Below are 27510 nucleotides of genomic sequence, written 5' to 3'. Positions count from 1 at the left end.
AAAGTTGTGAAATAGAGTTGAAAAGCAAAACAACTGATTTAATTTCCCTATATCAGGAAATTTCACAGTGTTGGTTTTTTGTTTGGTTTTTTTTTTGTTTTTTTTAAGCTTTATTTCTTCACTGCACATGAATATGAATGATTGAGCAGTCTTCATACATGTGGATATGCAAAATAGAGAAAATGTAAATGCCTGCATCCGACGTGGATTTATAAAGACTGATTGAAATTGCTGTTGCATAAGCAAGTCATATTAACAGTTATTACTGTAGGATCTCATTTGCACTTTCTCTGTTCATAGGGAACATTTTTTCCTTGAATGGATCTGATGCCTTGCTAAACCATTAACATTTGTCAGATGGTGAGATTAGACTCCTAACAGCTTGCAGATGACATTCAGCCATAAGCAAACCCTCTTCGGTTGTTGACAGTGTGTCTAATAAGTGTGTATACTGCTGACATTTAGGCAAGAACATGTCTGTGAAATGTGTATTCTTACAGAATGTAACTGAAGCTGATACTAAACTTTCTGAGGCTTGGGTTTTGGTGGGTTCTTTGTGTGTACATACATATTCCTTGTAGTTTACTTGCAAACTTACACAAACAGGAAGATTTTGCTCTATCCAGTCTCTCAAAAATACAAAAACTGTTGATATGTAATTTTAAAACTGAATTATCAGAAGAATGTAATGAATTATTCATACTGACTGTTTTGCCTTATATTCTGTTTGCAAATTGTGTTTGCAAAGTTATTGTTCTAATAATATTATCCAGCTTCTTAATGTCATTTCTGAAATAACTCCTCGTAAACAATTAATTTGAAACTTTTTACATGCATGAAATTTAAACCTGTTTGATTGGAAAGATTTCACACATTTCCATGTTGGGATGTTTCTAAATCAAGAGGTTACAACATATGTTTAAAATCCATTATTTTGAAATATATTTCGGCTAACAACTTCTTGCTTGCACATGTGAGTGGAAAAAAGTTTGCAAATAAATTGGGCTCACTTAAAAAGTCCATATAATTAAGAGAAACATTTAGTCAAAATTTGCACTGACATTTATTGCAAGAAAATGTCCTGCGCTTCAAAAGTGAAATGGTGAATGTTAGGAAGGAGGATACATTTTCCTCAATTTTCAGAGATTTAATTTTTTAAATGATTAGTTTTAATAATTTCTATTTTTCTTTGAATTCCACAAAAACACTTTTCTTTGGCTCAATTTTTATAAAGTGCAGATTGCCGCAAAAAACCCTAGCAATTTATTTTTCTCTACAAAAGTATGTTGATGTTCACATAAAGTAATTGACTAGTCAGACACAGATTTATTAGCTAGCAATGACCAAATATTCACTGATTAATTGTTTTGTCATTTTATCTCAAGATCCTTTGTAAATTTTTCCTATGAAAGATGCTTTTGAAATTCCACAGTGAAGTTTTTAATGATTCTTTATTGCTATGCATAAAGCTTACTTAACTATAAATATTTAATTCTTATTTTTTAACTTTTCCCCCCTGAACTAATAATTCCAAATATCAGCTTTATCTGGTTGTATGGATGTTCAGCGTGTAATTGGTTCCCCGCCCCCCCCCCCCCTCCATGTATGCAGATAATTTTTTACTTTTAGCAATATATATCTTGTTTAACACAGAAATTCTAAAGCATAAGCTAGGGAACTACTTAAAAATATTGATTTTTTATTAAATGCCTTTACGGACTTCAGAAAACCTGAATAATTCAGACAGAATTTCAGTTATGCAGGTTTCTCAACAAAATTTTCAAATTTCTCTTCATGCTGTGTGGAATTCCTACCATCCTCCTACTTCTGCACCAAACCTGTTTGTCTTGGTGTAAAAAAATATCAGCAAATTACTTCAGGACTGAATAATGTTTTAAGAAGAAAAAGTAAGTTAAAATCGATGCTATTGTACATGTGATTATTGGCCATGCAATCCTTGATACATTTTCCTAAATTCAATACAGCCTACTGTAGAAACAAATTGCTTGAAAGAAAATGTTAACATCTGCTTTTATAAGCATGAGATGAGAAAGTGGATTTCAAGATTGTGCGTGGTTGACACTGTTTTGGCTTTTGGGCAGTTACAGAGTAGGAACATAGGGAAGGACTGGGAATCATATGACTGAAACTTGACTGACAGATTGCTTGAGGAGTGGACAAACTGTCTGCGTGGTGGGTGCCAATTATGCCACCCCCAAGGTTTAGGTCCGCAACACAGACAAAGAAAAACAAGGAAAAACCCTTCTGCAATCTAAAAAGATAATTACAGCTTCAAACTACACAAATGTTTAATTTACTCTAAGGGCTTGTGATTTTTTTTGGAAATGAGTGTAGCCATTATGCATTAGCGAATGAATGAAGAGGATTTGGACTCTTTCTGACTATATTAGCAGCAAGGAAGGAACAACCTGCAGATGTATATGCATATTTCCTGTTTGAGTGACTGATTTGGTCTAGGTGGGGCTGGGATGGTATCTAAGAGGAAGGCTGGCAAAGGTCTTGCTGTTTTAAAATTTTTCATGTACAGATCTGATTGTGGCTCTAGAAACTGCTTGTTAAACATGTAACAGTGACAAGATGATAGCATGAGTGTAGGGTGGGTTTTTTTGACATATGACAACAAAATAGCAAATTAAGTACTGCAATAACATTCACATGAGGATGTGAGGATCATACTGTAAAAGGAATAGTAACATTAATAGGCCAGCAGTAATCAAATACAACAGGTTTTGAAGGAAAGAAAACACCAGGGTAAAAAAAAAAAAAAAAAAGAAAGAAAGAAAGTAACAGCTAGGAATAAACCAAACACTGCTGAACCACTTATGAATTATCAAGGAAATGGATACAAATAATTTGTAGGAGCTAATAACTTATCCCTCCAAAATGTTGTGATCAAATCTCCTTGTGGGTCATTCCATAGATTTTTCTCAGCTGATGTTTACTGCCATCTCCAAAATAAGCCAAAATACAAATCATGTATAAGTATTCAGGAACTTACCCTGAAGGCTGATGCTGCTTTTGTGCCCCACTTCTCTGTCACAGTGAATACAATCTTCTGGTGTTCCATACCACACAATCAAATCTGCCACAATGGAGGCCAGATAAAGGAAAGCGAAGAATGAGTTACCTATAAGGAAAGTTAGCACCATTGTTTCTATCTTTGTGGTAATCATTTGAGATTCAGGAAAGGTTTGGACTGTGTTAAAGTTGCATCAAAGGACAGTATGTAGAGTTGGGTACTAGCAAAATGTAACCAGATTTCTCAAGTGCTCTAAGCTGTAAAACATCTCTTCTGTTGGCTGAATGCCCATAAGAGCCACTGGAAATTGTGTCTACACGTAAAGTGTTAAAAACATGAATTATTTTAATTCCTGAGAATAAATTTTTCATTTTGGAGCAGGACAACTTATTTGCAAGTGCATTGACTTGTCTCAGCAAAAACATTGGTTCATGTTCTCAAGTGTAGATCTGTTAGTGCCCCACTGGTTGCTTATGTATATACCGCAATGGGACACCCCTCTAATACTGGCTTCTTAGGTTTGAAGTCCTCTTAAAAATATGATGCAAGTTTGTCAACTATAGGAAGCACTTGAAGTGCTTGTCTGTAATTACACTGCGGTAGAATCATATCAAGCTGAATCAGTGATTTGCCACTGGAAGTATGTTATTTGCAGATAAAATGTTGCAGCACCTTTAACAAATATTTGCATAAGAAACAGGTTGCAGAAAATTGTCTAAACATGCTGAGCTGCTTCGTATGGGCGGATACAGGCCTTTCTACTCTGACTTGAAGCTCTTGCATGAGGGGAAAAATTAGTGTTTCTGCTTTACTCTGTACTCAATCCTAATCTTAGCTGAAAGTCTTGTCAAAAAACAGGTTAATGTTTGGGTGATCACTGAGGTGGCCAGCCTGCAACATAGCCTATCAGGCCCAGGCACACTCTGATTTTATTAGTCCTGTCCATCTGGACCCAGACTCCTCTAAAGTCAGCAGTGGAAATACCTGTTTTGAGACTGTTTCTAGACCCTATTCCTAAAGCATCAGCTCCTGTCTCTTCTGCATGTACCATTGAACTTAACAAAGCAGCACATAAAATTTGAGCAACAAATACCAGCGCAGGCATGTGACCTGAACTCATGCAACTGTTAAAACATATCCTGGTACCTGCTCTGTCCCACCTGCGTCAGTGCCCCTTTCACCTCAACTTTGTCTCTAACCATGGCTTTGCTGAGCAACCCTCTTCAGTCTCTGGAGCAAAGGTAGCTTGTGCAGCCTGATGGCTCCTGTACTCCCTTTGACCTTATTCAGCTTTAGCTATTTTTCGGCTTTTCCTTCTTTAAACCATAACGTCCCTTGGTGATGCCAGTGAGCTGTTAACCTTTACACCTATAGATTAATGACTTTGCCCATAAAGCTTTTCTCACCCTCCCTATCTCCCCAGCATGTCTTTATGGGCATACCCTGGAGCCTGTCTCAGCAAGGGTTTTCGGGCCAGCAACTTTTAGCTGCTGTTCCCCTTTAGCTTCACTCCTAGTGCCTGATTGTCCCTCAGGTGCTCATACACTTGTCACACAACTGAAGCCTTATGTGAAAACCCCATTTCTAAACCTAACCACTGGATTCCCAGACCTAAACCATACATTGTCACTTTCAAATTCAGTCCAAACTCTTACTCTTTTGCCATATATCATCTTAGCTGGTTCCTGAATTTGGTCCAACTACTATTAATCAGCTCTATTTTTTTAAAATAGCCATTTGGTACACTCTGATGTCAGATGCAGCACGAATGTTATTCTTCTTTATGACTGCAGTCCTATACATACTTCTGAATTCCAATACTATATATTTCATCTGTACAAATATGGACACAGAGCCAGAAGGGAGTCAAATGTGCTGAAAAATGTCACGTGCACCAAACAGGACTAATAGTGTTTAGTGTTAAAGAAGGAAAAAGATACAAGAAGTAACAATCTGAAATCACTTTGTGACAGTACAGTGGCTAAATTTTAAATTGTAATCCTAAACACACAGGGAAGTCTTAAAACCAATTTTCAATTTATAGTACACAAATTGCAAGACACTTCACATTTGCATTGAAGCCATCTGTTCTTCAAGGGTAATTTTTAAGTGATTTTAGTTTCATCTGCCTTTACTTTAAGAAGAGACTGTAAACCATATAGCCATTAGAAATGCTTTTAAAGAAAGATTCAATTTTAAGAAAGATTCAATATGCCATTTCAGAATACTCGAGTCATGTTCATAGTGAAATAATATGTTTATTCAATGAATCTGTTGTCTGAGACTCTTACATTAGCAGGAATATACATCACTGTTGTATAGCAATGGATGATAGCCTAGAATAGCCTTCTAATAGAAAGAAGAAGGAAGTTTATGGGATGTGGAAAACAGGGACAGGCCACCTGGGAGGAATATAGAGATGTTGTCAGAACATGCAGGAGGCAATGAGGAAGGCTAAGGTTGGTTTGGAATTAAATCTGACAAAGGATGTCAAGGACAACAAGAAGGACTTCTTCAAGTACATCAGTAGCAAAAGGATGATTAGGGAAAACATGGGCCTACTGCTGAATGAGGTGGGTGCCCTGGTGACAAAGGATACAGAGAGGGCAACGTTACTGAATGCCACCTTTGTTTCAGCCTTTACTGCCAAGGCCGGCCCTTCGGTTTCCCAGACCCTGGAGGCAAGAGACGAAGTATGGAGAAAGGAAAAGTTCCATTTGGCCAAGAAGGAACACATTAGAGACAATTTAGGCAAACCTGACATCCCCAAATCCATGGGCCCTGATGGGAGTGTTGAGGCAGCTGGCAGATGTTATCACTAAGCCACTCTCCATCATCTTTCAGAAGTCATGGAGGACAGGAGATGTGCCTGAGGACTGGAGGAAAGCCAATGTCACCCCAGTCTTCAAAAAGGGCAAGAAGGAGGACCCAGGCAAGTAGAGGCTGGTCAGCCCCACCTGCATGCCTGGAGAGGTGATGGAATAGCTCATCCTAGAGGTCATCTCAAAGCCTGTGGAGGAAAGGAAGGTTATCAGGAGTAGTCAACACCAAGGGGAAGTCATGCCTGACCAGCCTCCTGTGATGGAATTACTGGCTGGGTAGATGAGGGGAGAGAAGAGGATGTTGTCTACCTTAACCTCAGCAAGGCTTTTGCACAGTTTCCCACAACATCCTCATGGGTAAACACAGGCAGTGTAGGTCAGGTGAGTGGACAGTGAGGTGGACTGAGAACTGGTTGCATGGCAGAGTTCAGAGGGCTGTGATCAGTGGCACAGAGTCTAGCTGGAGGCCTGTAGCTCACAGTGTTACCCAGGGATCAGCACTGGGTCCAGTCCTGTTCAACATTCAACAGTGACCTGGATGAAGGGGCAGAGTGTATCCTCAGCAAGTCTGTTGATGATGCAAGACTGGGAGGAGCAGCTGATACCTCAGCAGCCTGCACTGCCATTCAGTGGGACCTGAACAGGCTGGAGAATTGGGTGGAAAGGGACCTAACGAAGTTCAACAAAGGCAAGTGTAGGGTCCTGCACGTGGGGGGAACGACCCCACACACCAGCACAGGCTGAGGCTGACCTGCTGGAAGGCAGCTCTGCAGAGAAGGACCTGGGAGTCCTGGAGGACAGCAAGTGGACCATGAGCCAGCAGTGTGACCCTGTGGGCAAGAAGGCCAATGTCACCCTGGGGTGCATCAAGAGGAGTGTGGCCAGCGGGTGGAGGGGGGTGATCCTCCCCCTCTACTCTGCCCTGGTGAGGCCCCATCAGGAGTGCTGTGCCCAGTGCTGGGCTCCCCCAGTTCAAGAAAGACAAGGAACTACTGGAGAGGGTCCAGAGGAGGGCTACAACAGTGAGGAGGGAACTGGAGCATCTCCCTGATCAGGAAAGGCTGAGAGAAAAGCCTGTTTAGCCTGGAGAAAAGACTGAGAGGGGATTTTGTCAATGTCTACAAAGGTCTCAAGGGCAGATGTGAAAATGACAGGGCCAGGCACTTTTCAGTGGTTCCCAGCAACAGGACAAGGGGCAACGGGCACAAACTGCAACACAGGCAGTTCCACCTGAATGTGAGGAAAAACATCTTCACTTTGAGGCTGAGAGAGCACTGGAGCAGGTTGCCCAGAGGGGTTGTGGAGTCTCCTTCTCTGCAGACACTCAAAACCCACCTGGACATGATTCTGAGCAACCTGCTCTTGGTGACCCTGCTTTAGCAGGGGGTTGGACTAGGTGATCTCCAGAGGTCCCTTCCAATCCTGACCATTCTGTGACTCTGTTTTCTAGAAATTGGTGATAATGTAATGAGAACTTTTTATATTTTCTTATACCTATAATCATGATTATGAATAATCTTTGGTTTGATATAGAATCTATTTAATTTCAGGTTACATTTATTGAATCATTTAACATCTCATAGAAAAATCACATCTATCCATTAATTAAATGAAAAACACACAGGTATAAATCAGGTCTTTAGTTTGGAGGAAAACCTTAACAGGAACATAAGAATACATAAAATCTCTCAATTAAGAGAAATACTTGTCCAACTGTATTTTTACAAATGTTTAAATGAAGTAGTTTGTAGATAAATAGAAATAGGGAAATAATTTTTAAAGCACACTTTTGTGTCAGAAATGAAACTGGAAAAATTAGTGAATTATGTGAATTAGGTAATCAGGACACTGACTTCCAATTCTGTGTCAGTGGCCTGAATCTCCACTGTAGCAGATTTCATATATATCTCTGTGACAGAAGTAGAAATTATAATTGTGTAGTTCATATAAAAATATACTTGATAAATCTTCATTTTCATAATATTTAGGTGAAACTTGCTTCTCAAAAGGCACGTTTATTAACAACATAATTATGTTACGCACATTTTAATTGAACCTTCTTATCCTTCTTTTCCCTTCACAAATGCGGAAAAAGAAAAATCCTCACTTGTTTGCTTTTCAGTTTCAGCTTTCTTGGAGTAAAGATTGCTGTTCACATTTGTGTTGTTTTCTTTGCTTCGGACTGTGACACCACCAAAAATTATTAAGTAATATTATCTCTGTCTGTCACTTACAGAGCAGAGGAGTCTTGTTAACTTGGCAAGAGGAAAGAATTTGAAAAAATTGCAGAGACATGTCTATATATAATATGATGCTTTCTTGTTTGACACAGAATTGTTCTGTACTTGGGAGATAATTTCTTGCCACCATTCTTAGGCAGTCAGTTTTGTACTCATTATTAAATGGGAATTAGGTTTAAGTTAAATACACAATTTCAACTCCAGAATGTCTTATAATTTGCATCTTGGACATTATAAATTCTTCTAAATCCACCAGGGTTAAAATTTATGCTATTTGTTCCCGGCTATTGCTTACAAATCATTAGAGGGTCTGAAACCTTAAAATATTTTTGTTTATTATGTTTATTGAGATATTTATTTTTTGTGTTTAGATAAGATAACCAAGATCATCATCCAATAATATTACTTACCTAAGGCACAAAATCTAACTAGTGGAGCATTTCAGACACAGATTAAGTGATTCCTTTAAAGCACACGAGATTTGTTATATCTCAGAAATTAATCCAAATTCTTCAATCCTAGACCCCGTAATGATTCCCATACCATTTTTTGTTTCTTTTCAGTTCTAAGAGAAGTGTTTTAAAGTAGTTATACATTTAACATTGGGTATGTGGGAAAAATAAAAATGAGAAAGTGATACTGCTTTAATATTTTTAAGGCTCTTTACACCCTAAGTTTGCTGAAGAAGCATTGGTACCACTGGTTAAAAACTTTTCCTTTATGAAGGCATTTATTACTCTTATCTGAGCTATGTGTCTTGAATAAGAGCTGCTAGCACTAATAATCAGGCACCTGTGCCTTCAAGATATGCAAAGCTGATGAATGATCAGAGATCAGACATAGCAAATGTTTGATTTAGGGTTTTCCCTAACACCTATCTAAGTAGTATCAAGAGAAAACAGGGTTTTTTTTGTTCTCCAGTCTTCTGGTAAGGTTAGCTTTTCCACTGACTTTCTATCCAATATAGTAACTGCAACAGCCACAAAATTTTATTAGGATTTAAGAAGTCAATTTGTTATTGATTATGCTGAATAAAGTGTATAACTTTCATTACAATAAGTGAAAGATGGGAAAAGCCACCAGGAAATAAAATGTGGAGTAGTTGTACTATTTCACTCTAAAACTGATTTCTGGGGCTGCTGAATTTCATTTTGCTTTATACAAATCCCACAGATCTAAAAAAATTCCATTTAGCTGCCTAGAAGCAGTAGTATTTGATGCAATTATCCTAAAGGTTTCTTTGCTCCCATATTCTGAATCCAAATCACCTCCAGATCTTAGCTGTATTTGGCCTTTTCTAGTGCCAACACATTGTCGTGGTTTAACCCCAGCCAGTAATTAAGCCCCACACAGGTGCTTCATTATTCTCCCCCCAACTCGGGGAAGTGGGGAGGAAAATCGGAAAGGAATGTAAAACTTGAGGGTTGAGATAAGGATAGTTTAGCAATTGAGATAAAATAAAAATACAAGAACAATAATAACAGTAACAGTTATAATGAAATGAAGGAGAAGAGGAGAGGAATGAAATCCAAAGGGAAGGGAGAAATGAAAGCAAGTGACAGACAGTACAACTGCTCACCACCCGCTGACCGATGCCCTGCTGGTCCTGAGCAGTGACTGGCAGCCCCAGCCAAACCCCCTTGGTTTATATACCAAGCATGACAACCCATGGTGTGGAATACCCCTTTGGCTGGTTTGGGCCAGCTGTCCTGCTTGTGTTCCCTCCTAATTTCCTGGGCCCCTCCAGCAATCTCACTGGCAAGGCCTGAAAAATCAAAAAGTCCCCAACCACACTATTTCCAAAACAAATCCAAAACACAGGACTGCACTAGCCACCAAGAAAATTAACTCTATCCCAGCTGAAATCAGGACACACATATGGCAAGAAATGTCTAATGATAATGATTTGAAGCAAGACAGGACTGAGCAATTCTTTGTTGTGTGACCTCTTGTGCTTCCTTTCAGAGAATGTTCAATGCAACAGAATGTTACTGCACAAGTATGTGATTTATATTCAGACTTTGCAAAGGACAGAAGTTACAGTAAGGTGATGCCCAAAAGGATATGGTGCAAGAAATTAAGTGTACATGAAGGTCTATGAACAGGTGGTAACATGTATATGAATATATAACTGGCTGGCAGTTTACTGCTTGCTGGCTGTGAGGATGAGGCTTCTGAATGTTTCTTTCAATACGTGGTTGAAGAGTCAATGGTGCAGCAGCAAGTAAAGGAATAACAATCAATGTTAACAGGTCAGAGAGAGTTCAGAAGCTGTCAAATGGAATAAATTCAGCACTATGAAAAATATATGATTTTTTAATATGGAGAGATTTCTGCCATGTTATTGAAAATAGAGGAGCTGCTACTTGAAGACAATGTGATGTGGTTGTATTTACATGAGTGTGTAGTGCAACAGTGAAAAGGCTGTTGGCTGGTGAGAGGTGATTCTAGGACAATGCGAGAGAAGAAAACCTTTGTGAACTGACAAAACCATGATTTTTTAATACCAAAAGAAGCCAAAAATAAAAAAAAAAAAAAAAAAGGTTGGAAGTTGTTTGCATTTAATTAAAATGAATGCTGTGCTAATCCAAAGTGTAAACATTCGCAGCAAAGCATGATTTGTTACTGGAAGTAAAAATTCAGCTAGAGGACCCTTGTGTGAAGGCCATACCTGAAACAGCAAGATACCCGTGTTTGTGTAATCTGATTATTTAGAAATGAATCAAATATCAACATACTAAAACAGGGAAGAAGAGGCAAGATTATCATTCATGCAGTAAACTTCAGACTCAGATTAAATACTCAAGTAATATTTTCAAATAGTAAGGTAAGAAAGTAGAAAACCCAAGGGGTAACAGCAAAAGTTTCAGAAAACATTGCTGACTTACAAGGAATATATAGTTAAAATCATCATAAAATAAGTTCAAGATAACTTAAACAGTTCATTGTGGTTAAAAAATAAATACCTATTTTCCCCATTCCTTACCATGCATTTCCAAGACTGAACTCCAGTGATAAGTGATCTAGTGATTCAAGATCAACCCCAGCGATTCTGAGGTCCTTCTGGTATTGGGTTGGTGGATTTAGTCATCCTGCTGAAGGCTGCAGCACACACCAGGGTTGCTGTAAGATATGGGTGGCTCAGGGGATGGCTGAAGGAAAGGGGGAAGGACATGAAGGGAGTAAGCGCAGTCCTTTCCCAACAGCAGCATGCTGTTTAGATGAGCTTGGCTCCTTGTGCAACTGTACATTTAGGCTAAAGTTTCCCATGACAGCTGGGCTAATCAAGCAGCTAACAGCCACAAAGAAAGACTGTCCTGGAGCAGGTGATGAGGGACTGGAAACAGGATTGTCCTTTTGGGCAGCAATTTAGCTGTTGTGTATTACAGTGAGAAATGCATCTTTCCTCATCAGTTATGCCCTGTATCAATCTGTACACAGACACTCATACCTGATGGGAGCTTTAAGTAAAAACTTTAGCATAAAAATGTGTGTTGCTAATTTCTGTTGCTTCATGATGTTACATGTTACAGTGTATCTGATCTAAAGTGGACCTGGGGTGACTGACATGCAGCCCTCTTTTCCTGAATACACTGTAGCAGGCATAGTAGAAGGATTTCATGCATCCTCCAAGGGCTGTGATCCTTAGCCCAGAAATTAAGTGCAATCCTGGTGATGATGTCTAGAAAAATGTATGATGTGCCATGTTTAGTGGTTGTTGACAGTCCTCACGACAGCTCCTCAGCCTATAGAGTATGGACTTTTTGTTGTATTATTTTTTTTGGCTTGGAGGAAACAAAAATGTCTACCTGTCTCTTCAATGTTTGCCAATGTAATTCTGCTGAACCGCACCTTACTGGAAGAGAGCTGTGCTTTCTAGATATATGTCACTGGGTTATGTGTGAAACTGTTCTAGCAGACAAGTGTTGTCTGCCAGAATTTTCTGCATCTGCACTTGGGTCTACTGGGCAATCACACTGTGAGCAGAATTTCAGGACAGGCATAGCTTATACTCTTTTTGTAGCGGTAAATGGATTTTGAAAGCTGCTGTACAAAATAGGAAGGCAAGAGGAAGTAATGTAGGAGAAAGAGTGGCGTCTCCTGATAAAACAGAGTTTTGTAGAGCTAAAGTAGTAATTTAATTGCCCTTTCTAATTAAAGCGGATATGCGTAATAAAAGAGCAGGAATTTAGCTCAGTTCCATGAATTTAGGGTGCGGGAAGCTTGGTGTGACAACATCTATTTATGCACTCCCATTCTACACCTGAAAGCTGTCATTCCTAAAAAAGTTTAGGTTTTACTTGTTTTGTATGTTTTTATTTTTCCATTGTAAACAATATTGAGTTTTTGCAGTCCTCTTATTGTTTGTATCGCTAAATTGTTTTTATTGTAAGGCTGTTACTGCTTTTCCAGCCTTTCTGGGGAAACAGAGAAAGGGTTATTCTAAGTCCCATCACAAGCTGGGTATTCAGCAATGAAATAGTCTTTAAATGATTAGCACTTGATAAGTTATATAACTGCTGTTTTCTGTATTCATACAATTTAATTTGAAATGCTGTTTACAAAATACCAAAGGACGATTTGTTCTTGCAGGCCAGCAGTGACTATCAGTAACAGTTTCTGATGTTTTATGTGGGTTTTCTTTCTAACTCTGTAGGAAAACAATCAAGTTGATGGTTTCCTGCCTTAGTTTTAATTGCTAACAAACCACTTTGCTTGCACATCATGCACTCCAGCACACATCAATTATCATCTGCTCTCTTTTTCAGGAGATAGCTAGAGATGCCTCTGCCTTAAAAAAACAATGTTCCTTTGATCTTTAAGACTGATTCTGAGGAAAGATGTACTAAGGAATCTGTCAGCACCTGGCTGTCTTGGATATTGTAGGTACACGCTGATTTCCCCTTCAGTGAAAAATGTTTTCAGCTGTGACCCTTTAATTACATGATAATGTGACCAGGAAAGTACAGCTTGAGAAAAAAGACAAGGAAACACATTTTAAAAACAGGTTTTAGTAGAGACTGGTATAGGTTGTGCAGCTTCTATAGCCAAGAAACTCAGCAGTTTTATATTTTTGTATCTCATGTGTCTTTCAGGAGGATTTAGTATTACATATCCTAAAACACTGGTACATTTAAAACAATCCTTCTTCCCCATATCTTGGATCCTTCTTCTGCATATCCTTCTTGAAACAATTTTCAGAGTTTGTGGCTCCAAACTTATCTACAATTAAAATAAATCTTTTATACTATCTCAGTCTCCCTGGATGGCTAAGGATATTTCCCAGTGCTTTGCTGATAGATGGAGTGATTATGACTTTTAGCTCCCATTATGTCAGAACACAAACCTCAAACACACTTCAGCAGGTCATGATGTGATGATGAGGGAGAGGCTGTGGTTGTCTTTCTGACTCTCAATATACAACTTAGGATCTCTGCAATTTAGGATTTTGGGAGAAAGCTGTCTCAATTGCCCTCTAGAACACCCAGCAATTTGCGTACTTAAGTGTCTAGATTTGACACTGTTCTCACATTGGATAATTTTTTTTTAATAAAAACAATTAATTAGAAACATAATATGATTTAATAATATAATTTGCAATTATATAATTATAAATATGTTTATAATAATTTTTGATAAATGTTGCAATTTTAAAGGGGCAATATACTTAGGCATAATGAAACTGGCAAAGAAATTATGTGGACTCTTTATTTCATTTGTGCTGATTTTATTTTTGTAGAGTGCTATTGTTTTCCCTTGCAAGCCAGAATTAGAGCATTTGTTTCAAATGGTACCTGTAAGACCATCCCTTCAGAAAGGTGAGCAAGATGGTGTGTTTCTAATATGCCCTTGTATAAGGGTTTGTTATCTGGCACTCATATCTTATGGTGCTTTGCTGAAGTGTTTGACGGTATTGTCTCAATATTTTCAGTGCACAAACTTATGACATGGTTCACTAATAGCTGAAGTGAATACCACTGAATTATGGGTCATGAGCAAATCAGATTGGATTACCAGAAAAGTATGACAGGACAAGTCAGTAACTTGAAGTTCTTCAGATAGCTTTTCATGTGCTATTGCTGGTAATAATGTACACAGCTAAGGAATCAAGTAGTAAGGGTCCCAAGTCTACTTTTTTTTTTTTTTCCTTCCCCCCTACTGTCATGTACCTGAACAATTCTGGAAAATCATGGTTTATCAGGAAATTGTGAACAAACTTACTGACGAGAAAGTGATGGTAGGACTTCAGAGAGAATATCAGATTTTTGCCTTTATGCTGGTGGAAGGAGGCTTGGACAGACAAACTTTCTCTTAAACTGTCCTGAGCTTTATTTTCTCTTTTCTGAACCCTGGGGTATTCTCCAGGTCTTTTTTGCCCTGTCAGTATTCCGTTATTCCTGTAGTCCTTCAGTGTTGTATTTTGTCGTGGTTTAACCCTGGCTGGCAACCAAATTATGCTCTGATTGTAATCCCTCTCTCTCAAGTGACCCAGAAGCAGAATAATTTCAAGTAGGTCCATAAGGAATGACAAGCCTTTGAAGAAATTAAACAGGAGATGCAGTAGTCCTTGGTCCAATCTGGACAGGGCAAGATGTAAAGAATGTGCTCTACACTGCAGCTGGGGAGAATGGCCCTACCTGGAGCCTCTGGCAGAAAGCATGAGGGGAAACTCGAGGATGACCTTTGGGCTTTGGGAGTCAGGGATACAGAAGCTCTGAGGCACGCTATATTCCAACTGAAAAAGAGATGCTGGCAGATTATGAAGGGGTTTGAGCTGCTTCGGAAGTGATTGGTACTGAAGAGCAGCTCCTCCTGGCGCCCCGGTTACCAGTGCTGGGCTGGGTGTTTAAAGGGAGGGTTTCCTCTACACATCACACAGCTGGTGTTACATGGAGTAAGTGGGTTGCGCTGATTACACAACAAGGTCAGAGAGGAAATCCCAGTCATCCAGGAATTCTGGAAATTATTATGGACTGGCCAGAACATAAAGATTTTGGGATGTGACCAGAGGAAGAGGTGACACGTGCTGAAGAAGCCCTGTTGTACAATGAACTGCCAGAACATTAGAAGCAACATGCCTTGTTTACTGATGGGTCCTGCCACATTGTAGGAATGCACCAGAGGTGGAAGGTGGCTGTACGGAGTCCCCTGTGACAAGTCACAGAAAATGCTAAAGGAGAAAGTGGATCAAGTCAGTTTGCAGAGGTAAAAGCTATCCAGCTGGCTTTAGATGTTACTGAATGAGAAAGGTGGCCGATACTTTACCTCTATCCTGACTCATGGATGCTGCCATATGCCCTGTGGGGGTGGATGCAGGAACAGAGGCAGAGTGATTGTCAACACAGAGGTAAATCCATCTGGGCTGCTGCATTATGGCAAGATACTGCTGCTCAGTTGGAGAACCTGGTTGTAAAAGCATGTCATGTAGATGCTCATGTACCCAAGAGATGGGCCCCTGAGGAACATTTAAACAATCAGCAGGTAGATAAGGCATCCAAGGATGAAGTGGCTTGAGTAGATTTGGATTGACAACATAAAGGTGAATTATTTATAGCTTGGTGGGCCCATGACACTTCAGGTCATCAAGGAAGAGATGCAACATATAGATGAACCTGGGATCAAGGGGTGGGCTTAACCATGGACACTATTGCACAGGTAACCTCTGAATGTGAAACATGCGCTGCAATTAAGCAAGACAAACAGTTAAAGACTTTTTGGTATGGAGGGCGATGGCTGAAATATAAATATGGTGAGGCTTGGCAGGTTGACTATATCATACTCCCACAGACCCCCCAAGGCAAGCACTATGTGCTTACAATGGTGGAAGCAACCACTGGATGGCTGGAAACATACCCTGTGCCCCATGCCACAGCCAAGACACTGTCCTGGGCCTTGAAAGACAGGTCTTGTGGTGATATGGTACTCCAGAAAGAACTGAATCAGACAATGGAACTAATTTCAGAAACAATCTCATAGATACTTGGGCCAAAGAGCATGGCATTGAGTGGGTATATCACATTCCCCATCATGCACCAGCTTCTGGGAAAACTGAATGATGTAACAGACTGTTAAAGACTACACTGAAAGCAATGGTGGTAGAACTTTCAAACATTGGGATACATATTTAGCAAAGGCCACCTGATTGGTTATACCAGAGGATCTGCAAACCAAGCTGGTCCTGCCCGGTCAAACCTTGGGGAGAGGGTAGCTGAGGCCTGTGGATCGTTGCTCAGGGAGTGGCTGGGCGTCAGTCAGTGGGCGCTGAGCAGTTGTACAGTGTATCACTTGTTTTCCTTTCTCCCTTTCCCTTTGGGTTTTATGATTTCCTCACCAAAAAATATAAGGAGGCTTGCCAGATTGACTATATCACACAAAGTGTGGACCCCACCCACAGGCCAACTCTCTGGGAAAACAAAGCCAAAGGTACAGTTATTGGCTTCCCCCTCAAGGGGCCATCTGACACACAGAGGCAACACCACCACCAGTACACAGGCCAGATTAATTTCATAACCAACAAACCCATCATATTATAAACTAGACCTAGATAGTACAACACTATAATAACTTTACCCAGGTCCCAGTGTAAACAAACAATACAAGAGGGAATGTATTCTGTAAGTAAATAAGACAATACAACCCTGGGACCATGGGCAGCAACTTCAAAGGCAGAGAAACCAGCACTGTAGCCAATGATTTTTAATCCAAGACAATGAACACTGAAACCCCTTTAATCTAACACAATCTGATTAGACCTGTTGTTGCCTCAACATTCCAAGCCCCACACTGGGCACCAAAAAAGGACTGTCACGGTTGAACCCTGGCTGGCAACCAAGCACCATGCAGCTGCTCGCTCACTCCCCCTCACCCAGAAGGGTAGGGAGGAGAATCAGAAAGGAATCTAAAACTCAAGGGTTGAGATAAGAACAATTTAATAAGTAAAGCAAAAGCCATGCACGCAAGCAAAGCAACACAAGGAATTTATTCACCACTTCCCATGGGCAGGCAGGTGCTCAGCCATCCCCAGGAAAGCCGGGCTCCATCGCATGTAACAGTTACTTGGGAAGACAAATGTCATAACACCGAAGGTCTCCCTTCTTCTTCCCCCATTTTATATACTCAGCAAGACACCCCATGGTATGGAATGTCCCTTTAACGAGCTCAGGTCAGCTGTCCTGGCTGTGTCCCCTCCCAATGTTCTGTGTCCCTCCAGCCCTCTGGCTGGCAGGGCCCAAGGAACTGAAAAGTCCTTGACTTAGTATAAACATCACCCAGCAACAACTGAAAACATCAGTCTGCTATCAATGTTCTCACATCAAAGCCAAAACACAGCACTGTACTAACTACAGAGAAGAAAATTAACTCCATCCCAGCCAAAACCAGGACATATTTTTATTGGTCTTGGCTGATGAGCCACTCCTTTTTTTGCCCACCTGATCACCTGATCTCTGCTTGGGAAAGATGCGACCCAGCTCATTAAGGGGCTGAAAATTTGTTTTTGCCGGTAGGATGACTAACCTGGTAAGGAGAGCTTTAAACCAGAAATGATGTGAGATGGAGACAGTTACCAGCAGACCTGTGAAAAGTGATAGACAGGGTTGATGAGCAAAGGACCTGGGATTATGGGAGAGGAAGAGCTCACAACTTCCACAATGTACCCTTGATGGAAGAGGATCATGTCAGGCAATACTGCAAACTATCTGTACTGAAATCCATGGGCCCTGATAGTATGCACCCATGAGTACTGAGGGATCTGGCTGATGCCATTGCAGGGCCACTCTTGATAATCTTTGATCTGTCATGGTGACTGGCAAGAGTGCCTGAAGACAGAAGAAAAAGTCACTCCCATCTTCAAGAAAGGAAAAAGGAGAACCAAGAAAACTACAGGCTGGTCAGCCTCATCTTGATTTCTAAGAAGGTAATGTGGTAGCTGATTCTGGAAATGATTTCTTGGCATATTAAGGACAAGAAAAACATCAGGAGAAGTCAACATGGACTCACCAAAGGGAAGTCAAGTGGATTGAAGCCTGGCTGAATGGCTGCACACAGGTGGTGGTGATCAGTGACACATATTCCAGTCAGAGGCTGGTAACTAGCAGCATACCCTAGGGGTATATCAATGAAGATGTTTAACATCTTCATTAATGATCTGGATGATAGGCCAGTGTGTACCCTTTGCAAATCTGCAGATGACACCAGACTAGAGAAGGACTGGCTGATGTACCAGAGGGTCATATTGGGTTCTAAACAAACCCTGACAGGCTAAAAAACATGAGCCAGCAGGAACCCCATGAAGTTTGCAAGGAGAAGCCGAAAGTCCTGCACCTGAGGAGAAACAGCCCCATGCAACACTGTATGCTGGGGACCACCCAGCTGGAAAGCCACTTGGCAGAAAAGGCTCTGGGGGTCATGGTGGGCACCAAGTTGAACATAAGCCAGAAATATACTTTTGCGGCAAAGAAGACTGATGGTATCCTGGGCTGCATTGGGAGGAGTGTTGTCAGCAGGTACAGGGAGGTGATACTTCCCCTCTACCTCAGCACTGGTGAGGCCACACGTGGAGTGCTGTGGTCAGTTCTGGGCTTCTCAGTACAAAAGAGTCAGGGACATACTAGGGAGAGTCCAGTGAAGGACCACTAAGATGGTTAGGGGACTGGAGCATCTCACACCAGAGGAAAGGCTGAGGGAGCTGGGCCTGCTCAGCCTAGAGAAAAGGCGGCTCAGGAGGGATGTATAAATATGTACAAATACTGGAATGGAGGCTGTAAAGAAGACAGAGCCAGACTCTCTTCAGAGCTGTCCAGTGGGAGGACCAGAGGCAATGATCACAAACTGTAACATGGGATGTTCTTTATGAACATCAGGAAACACTGTTTTTACTGTGAAGATGACTGAGCACTGGCACAGGTTGCCCAAAGAGGTGGTGGACCTCCTATTCAAAGCCATTTGGATATGGTCCTGGGCAACTGTCTCTAGGTGGCCCTAGCTGAATGGGGGGGTTTGGATAAGGTGACCTCCAGAGGTTTCTTCTAACCTGAACGATTCTGTGATTCTGTGACCCTAACTTCTTTCCTCTGCTCTCCTCAGGTGATGGCTTCCATGCTGACTTACTATCCTTACTTGTCCCCAAATCATATTCTAAGTTCCTTTCTGTTTTTTCTTATCAAAATTTATGCATTAGCTCCCTTTACTTGTCCCATGGAAATTCAGTTTGGTCTTTTCTCATCACTAGATACATTTCTCCTTGTACACCTGGCTAATTATTCTCCCTTTCTGATCATTTTCTCTTCAGTTTCTTGTCTGCTACCACAGTAGTTCTCCTTCAGAGGACCCCACAATTCCAAACCTACCCCTGGCTCCTCTTGAGAGGTCATTTCATACCTCTTTCTGCCTTACACGCTTTGTAGTATCTCAGATCTGATTTTCTTCCACAGTCCTAGACCCAGCATATGCATGCCAAACTTATTTTCCTTTTTCTTGTTATCCAGACTGCTTGCTCTAGCCTATGATTATTCTGAACCTCAAATAACCAGCCTTTGTGTTCCCCATCCTTTTGTAGTGCTCGAACTTCAGATGAGACCACTGACCAGCCCATTTTTCCTTAGTTCATGTGGTTTGATAGCAAGTCGTGCATTTGTACAGTCTGTATCATGCCTGTAGCAGACAGAATCTAATTTTCTGTTAGACACTCTGTTAAGCATCTGAGAAATTTAGTTCTAAATTGATGGAAATCTACTAATAAATTTTGAGGGCAAAAGGGATATAGACCTCTCTAACATAAAGCCTATCCGAGTGTCAATGTGCCTCACTATCATAAAAAACCTTTTGAGTTTTCAATGAAAGCCTTTGACTTTTTACAGAAAATGGTGAAGGTATTTCGGTTAGTATAGTTCATAATTCAGCCCCCAGTGGAGATATGATAATAATCATAGAATCACAGAGACATAGAATGGTTCGGGTTGGAAGGGATCTTTAAAGGTCTTCTAGTCCAACACCCCTGCCATGGACAGGGACACCTTCAGTAGAAGGTCTAGTAAGACCAGGTTGCTCAAAGCCCCAACCAGCCTGGCCTTGAACACTTCCACAGCTTCTCTGGGCAACCTGTTCCTATGTCTCACCACCCTCACATTAATGAATTCCTTCCTAATATCTAATGTAAATCTACCCTGTTCCAGTTTAAAACCATTACACCTCATTCTATTGTTACAGGCCCTACTAAAAGGTCGATCCCCATCTTTTTTATAAGCCTCTTTTAAGTATTGAGAAACAGTATATGAAAGTCGTTATGAATAGTTTGACAAACTTATAAGCTATTGAAAATATGTTTGTTAATGGGAAGTGCTTGTAATGGTTAGATTTGCCATACTGCCATCCCCTTCTATAATTGCAAGTTCTACCATTATAAATGGATTAGAGCTGCCTCATGTAATATTTTTGTTTGTCAGGGCCTCCTGTAGACTGATTTTTATAAATAAAACTGTTATTATGAGATGAGGTACTCCATTGTTTGCACAGATGATTGCTTATGCACACACAGTAGTAATTGTTCATGTACTAAATTGTTCATGTACTTTTACGATAATTGTCTTATTTGTGTACTTTATCTAAATAGCAGTTGTTGACAGCTGAATTATTCATTCTAAATTCATCAACAACTAATACCTTTTGTTGACAGCTACTGCTATAAAACACTGCAAGAGCCGCATGCAGGTTGGGAGCAGTATATTGTGAAGTGACCAGCAGCTATAGAAATCCCGTTTTACTATCAGCTTGTGTCTTATTATTTATATCTCCCCGAGGAGCTTGGAAATAGCTATTGCAGAAAACACCACAAAAGTTTTACCAAGGGAAGATTTCATTATCAGATATCAGCTTTTCTAATTCATTTTCTCAGTCACTTCCTCCCTCGGCTGTACACCATTTTCCTATAGGGCTTTGCGTCTTCTCCCCATAAAGTAGGAGCTTTTTTCAAGCTGGGCATGTGTGTTTAAAATAGGATGACGTAAAATTTCCTGTGATGAGCAACAGCCTGCATTCATGCTAAAACACACAAGATCTTCATTCTATATATTTTAGATGTAATTTTCTTTCTCTAGATGCCTATATGAATGCTAAATTTTATCCATTTGCATTTACTTAAAGAGAGCAAAGACTGTAACATGAGATAACAATGTAAATTTTTTTGCTCTAATATTTACATAAAGTAGTCATGGACCTGATCTGGCTCTTGGTGAAGTTGTTGGGAAGTTGTGCTAGTAACAGAGATTATCTCATTTGTTTTAATGCTTGGGAGAGAAAGGTTGCCCATGAATATGCAATCTGCAGACATTGCAGTCAGAACACATACCCATATGTCAAAGAAACCACGCTATTGAAGTCAACAATCATGACAGCATTTTGATAGGAAATTCAGCAGAATAAAAGAAGATCCTATAAAATAATCATGCACTAAGCAATCTAGCTTTTTGCCTCCACACTCCAAAAAATTGTAAAAAGAAAGTAGGGCCCACCTTAAGATCATTTCTTTTGTTTCCATCCCCACTGCCTTCTCTCCTCACTCTCCTCACCTGATTTACTGAGGAATGGCACCACCACCCACCACCCCCTGCAGCCCCCTCAATAAATTTAAACTGATAAAATGAAGCTGAAGTTTCACACTGGGGTGAATTTGTTAGCCCATCTTCCATTCATTCATCTTTCAAGGCATTTTAAGTCAGTCCACAGCTTGTAAACAAGAGAAGTTATGTTGAATACTGATGGAGACAAGAAAGAACTGATTGATTAAGAAGGGTACATAGACTGCTCATATGTAGAATGAGCTATGGACCTACTTACTCTTTTGTTCATTCAAAGCTTAATTTAAAGAAGCAATTTATTTGGTGCTGCTTATATGATCACCATTAAATCATTAAAAAGGTTTAGGCTTGGTTTTTTTGAACAAATATAATTACTGTTACAGTTGACTAGGGAGTATTTAATGTTATAGGATGAACATTAGAAAATTTTTTCATTATTATTATTTTCCATTTTTTACCTTTAGTAATTTTCTCTAGAGGTACAGAAAAGTCTAATGAGTAACAGAGCCATATCTAACAGATATCTTTATTATGAACACTTATTGTGTTAGTGTGAACAGTATGCTACTGACATGCATCGTGGTTAGGTAGGAATCTCTGTCCTGGAACTCATCCTTAAGTGGGGTAAGAATCACATCAGCAATGTAAAGAATGGGTGGAAACACAAAAGTGTTTTGTTTATGTGTTAGAGATGATACAGTGATATGCATATTTAGACAAGTAATTTTTTTTCCAAGGTTCATACATGAACTCACACAAACAGTTTAATATTCTGATTTCCTCTCCATCTCTTTCTGCTTCTGTTTGATTCTGTCCTGATAACTATAACTCATTATTACTTTTCTTCTGGTGTAGAGATAACCTTAGAATGTTTATTATAATGTAGATTGTTTAAGTATCCAAATGTGACTGTTTTGAGAATGTTTAGTACATACATACTTCAAAAATTTCCCTCAGATAGTGAAGGAAAATTACGAATTGGTAAAATAAAATTAAAGGAAATTGCAGTCTGTAGCACAGAATTAATGATTTTCCACACTTCTCCTTCCTTCCTTCTTTGTCCCTGTTTCAGATATTCTGGTCTTTTTTTGTTGGAACAATCATGATTCAAGTTTCATCTCTTTCTGTCTCTTCAACTGGCCTTTTTAAAGACTGGCTGCCTGGTCTGAGAAGTAAATGACTAAACACTGCCAGAAGTTTCAAATCTCCTGTCTCATTTTGCTGTTACTTGTATTGTTGAGGAGGAAGAAAGGCAAGGGCATTCACTGTTTAGGTCTCTTCTCTGGAACAATTTTTTAAATTCATTTAAAAGTGATGTATATAACATAACTTCTGTGATTAAATAGATTGTATTATTTTGTTGGTGAAGAAAAGAGTGTTTTATGACACATAAAATAGGGATAATGAGACAAAAAATGAAAACAAAAGGTTGTGTTTTAAGTTTCTTGCTAGCTGTATATAGGAAAGGATGCATTTCCTCTAACTTCTGGCATCTACAACATAGATGTCAATATCTAGTTTGTTTTCTAGACTCTCTTTGTAAACAGTGAAGAAAAACAGGCTCATTCAGTGTGTAATTAATCTCATTTTAGGGGTAAGAACTAAAATAAATTGTATGAATTTTGCAATTTAGAAGTAACTATTTCTCTCTCTTGACTAGAAATGGAGGCAAACAAGTTAGCATAGATATCAGTGTCTAGAAGTCAGATGAGATATACTTCATTTCTGATGACTGACAAAAGAGCAGATGATGTCAAAGAATGGTCTCAGTTTTGTCAATGTGATGATATTCTACCCTATTGCTTTTGGAAGTATTATTTTGCAATAGAGAAAAGGTTATTTTTATTAAATATTGCCCTTGAAAAGTCCTGTAGAGGCTCAAAATGACTGAGATCTATTATTTCTGAGCCCTCTTTCATTCTTCAGCTGTTTTTCTTCTTTTGGTGATGGTTTAACTTACCTGACTTCCCAACTTTTCGTTCCTGTTATATTTTGGTTTTCATGCACTTATGAAAAGGTAAGACTTTTGTTTTTGTCTAGATGATCATTTGCAATTTAAAATGATTTTAAGCATTTAAAATTGTGTTCTAAAGTTCTCAGTATTTTAAATTACATTCTAAGAGAATTAGAAGGAGGTAATAATTGTGGAAAAAAACCCCTGTTTTATTGCATTTTTACTGGTTTTCAAAAAGTTCTACTAAATGTCATAGTTACTACCTGAGTGGATAGCTCCTCCTTCAAGACCTAGCCCGTGGCAGTGTTTCCACAGGAAACCTTGCATAATGCTGAATCTTTCCTCTAAGCCGACAGGAAAGTGTTTAATTCCCTCTGAACTCAACATGGACTTCACAAGAAGAACACAGGCTAGAATTGGATTTTAAGCAAAAGCTAGCTAGGAAGCAGCAAGAATCTCAGTTTGCAGAGTGCTAAGCCTATTTCTGCCACTTCATTTAAATTCTTCTTTTTGAAATAACATGCAAACAACATTTACAGTCTACAAATGAAATCAATTAAGAAGTTATGAGTGAGACTTGTGTTGTTTACAAAACTAAGCGGCTGTGAGGTGCCAGAGAGAAGTCTAGTTGTCTGCTTGACAGCTATGCTATCACTTTTCTAACAATAAATAAATAAATTATAGAATGTCTGCAAAATGACAATTAGAGAAAGAAGAGGCAACCCATATTAAATATTATAAGGCAGTTTTGATATTCTGTTGGGATGCAGATTAATATTTATTAGTATGTTTAGATATTGAAAAGTCTTTTTAATCAAGGTGAGAGGCAATTTTCATTAGATGATCTTTAAAAATGGATAAATATGCATGAACAGATTAAATATCTGAGTCATAGCAAAATTCAAACAAGGATAAAAAAATATATTGTTTTGTAATCTACCAAAGGAAACATTGCTTTTTTCCCTTGGTTGAAGAGACTACTATTGTAATGAAGTTAAAAAAAATAAATGTATTAAGGAACTAGATTTTTTCTTCATTAGAAAGGAAGAAGAAATTATTTAGGAATAACTTCATATGTTCAGTAGACCATTGCCACTGGCTTTGCACTAAGGATAAATTTGTGTGGTTATATGGGAGCATATAATAAGTTATAATAAGCAACGCATTACAGTGAAGTGGTCAAGCAAAAACGTATAGCTCAAGATTTTTGTTGCATGTCATGGAAATTGTCTGATGGTTTAAGAAGAGAACTGCATCATACTCTAAACATATTTTGACATTGTCTGTTTTTCTAAATTATGCAGTTCAAAATGACCTAGTGAAAGTTTGGAGGTTATATATTCTACATTAATTGATAGGATGATCCAGAATCCAGATTTCATACATTATACAGTAACATTAATACATTACGGTACTGCCACTCTTGAACTCTGGTGCATTTTCAGGTATGATGTTGTAGATCACCTCATTACATCTTGGTGACATAGTTTTAATGTGATATTAATTAGAGACCATACATTTTTTGATTCTCCGTGTTTAGAAGGCAAAGGAAAAGAGTATAATTAAGTTTCTGACTGCAGGAGATTTGTTTAGCTGGAAGCGATAAGTTGAGTTTCATTTCTAGGAAGCATGGATGAGTAAGTTTGTTTTAAGGTTAGTATGGCATCTCTGCAGCATCCTGCCTCAAGTTTCAAGGTTCTGAGTGTAACTGAAGTAGGCTAATCAAAAGCAGAAGAGACAGGGCAAACTCTGCTGTCAGATCACAAAAGCAATGTAGTAAAAAGACAAACAACTTAAGAAGAAAAATAAATAGGGAATAATAAAACTCTTTAAACTGAGGAAACTGTGGGAAAACCCCACAAACAAACCATGTGCAGGCGGCTATTTTACCACTTCTGCTAAGGGAGGCTGAGGAAGAGAGAAATAACCATGCCTTAATTGCCTACTGTTTGTTCACAGGTGTCCATGGGATCTGAGCACAGCGGTCCCCGTCTCCCTTTTGATTTGAGCTAACCACAACTCCTTTAGGTTTCCCATAAGTGCTTAGTTGTCAGCTATAATAATAATAATAATAATAATTAATAATAATAATAATAATAATAATAATAATAATAATAATAATAATAATAATAATAATAAATAGTTAGACTTTAATCCAGATGCTAAAAGTGAAATCATAATGAAAATTCAAAGCATTGCCTGACTGTTTACCTAACCTCTGAAATTTTTTCTTATTTTCCAATCCTCCTTGCCCTACTGCTGATGTAGGACAAGTTCTGGGAGAAGGTGGGCAAAAGCATAACTGCTATAGCTGGTTCAAGCATAAAATCTTGACTGATTCAATCCCTGGATGGGCCCAGCCTCTTCTGGCTGGGACAGTGAGCAGAAGTGGCTCTCAGACTCCTCCTGCAACATACTAACTGGAGCATGGGAACCTGCTGGGGGCCATCATTTCTTGCCTTGCCTGGGTGCCTGCTCGTACTGGAGAATGGTGGTGCATATCGTGCAGCTGCCTAGTAGAGCTTTAAGAAGCACTGACACTGTGACCAGGCAATAGTTCTGAAATTGTTTGTGGGGAGAATGAAACAATGACTGAATGAAAGTCAGTTGGTCTTCTTGTAGCTTTTGCTGGTTTTTCTTGCTCTAAAAAGAAGCTAAGCAGTCTAGTCTTCTCTCTTCAGACCACTTGAAAATGCATTTCTCAGAAAGGATGCTGGAAGTAGAAAAAGAATTGTTCATTATTGAAAGCATATTTTATCCTCCTTAGAAAACAACTGTGTGGGTTGGTTTTCTTGTTTTGCAAGTGAGTCATTTGACTTTGCATTTATCAGCAGGAGCCTTGAAATTTGTATTTTATATTAAAGAAAATAATTCTGGAATAGTCACACCCTGAAGAAAAGAGAAGGAAAGATAATTTTTGTGTTTCAGTGAGCTAAAGCCTTCACTGAGAATGTGGCCTTGTGTCTGGAGGATGAATTCTGGGGGAAAAAATAATTCCCCAGAGATTAAGATTAAGAAATGAGCTGCTTCGTTCTTTAACACCAGTACAACCATTTAATTATTTTTCAGGTTGTGATGATAAGCACATTAGCACACCATTTCTGGTGACCCAGTAGCTCAATTATATCACTATCAACATTTGTTGTCCTGTCTGTCATCCCATCCCCCCAGTCCCACTGACCCCCTGCACAAGAGCATGTCTTTATTTGCATCTGCAATTCTTGAACTTTGGCACTTATACGACATAAAATGTTAATACATACATCAAAGGTATGCATGATGCCAGCTAAAACAGTAGAATATAGCAAAGATGGGTACACTTTAAGGCTAAAATCTGTACCTAAACGATTAGGGTTTAGTATATCTTTTCTGAAACAACAGCTATGCCTGATCATTAGGAAGTACAAGATAATCCCTGCCTTAAAAGAAACAAAGTTGTTGTCCCTGTCTGTTTACACCTGTGTGCAAAAGCCAGTCTTTACTTGTAAATACCGGAATCTCAGTTATTGGAACGTGGACCAGATGATGGGATATCAAAACACTGCAGCACCCACTTTTCCTGTCAAGTCACTTTTTGACACTGTAGATGTTACATGCCTGCACGTACCTGATGAAACTATATTGTGTCACATAACCATACATTACCTGTGAATTAAAGATTCTTATTTGAAATGTACATTGTTGGGACAATGGATGATAGATTGTTCCTAATCATCAATCCTCTTTGACACAAGATTATTAGGATACATAGGGCAGATTAAAGAATTAGGCAGTATTTAATATCTTTCAACACAGAGTGTCCTGGTAGAAATGCTGAAATAGAATCTAACCTCTTCCAAATTTGCCGTGGCACCATAAATTTCAGTCTAAATCATGGTCA

At 39.2% G+C, this 27510-nt stretch overlaps 1 long non-coding RNA gene across 1 annotated transcript in view; it reads right to left on the bottom strand.

Moving 5' to 3' along the window:
- Positions 1-3014: 3014 nt before the first annotated feature.
- The window catches only part of LOC130143110 (uncharacterized), a 114831-nt gene continuing 90335 nt past the window's right edge, over positions 3015-27510 (bottom strand). Inside the window, exon 3 of the long non-coding RNA XR_008819639.1 lies at positions 3015-3148. This is a non-coding gene — a long non-coding RNA (uncharacterized LOC130143110). The remainder of the gene's footprint in view (positions 3149-27510) is intronic.

Source organism: Falco biarmicus, chromosome Z, assembly GCF_023638135.1.
Source record: "Falco biarmicus isolate bFalBia1 chromosome Z, bFalBia1.pri, whole genome shotgun sequence".
Lineage (NCBI taxonomy): Eukaryota > Metazoa > Chordata > Aves > Falconiformes > Falconidae > Falco > Falco biarmicus.
This window is presented reverse-complemented; position numbering and strand designations above follow the sequence as displayed.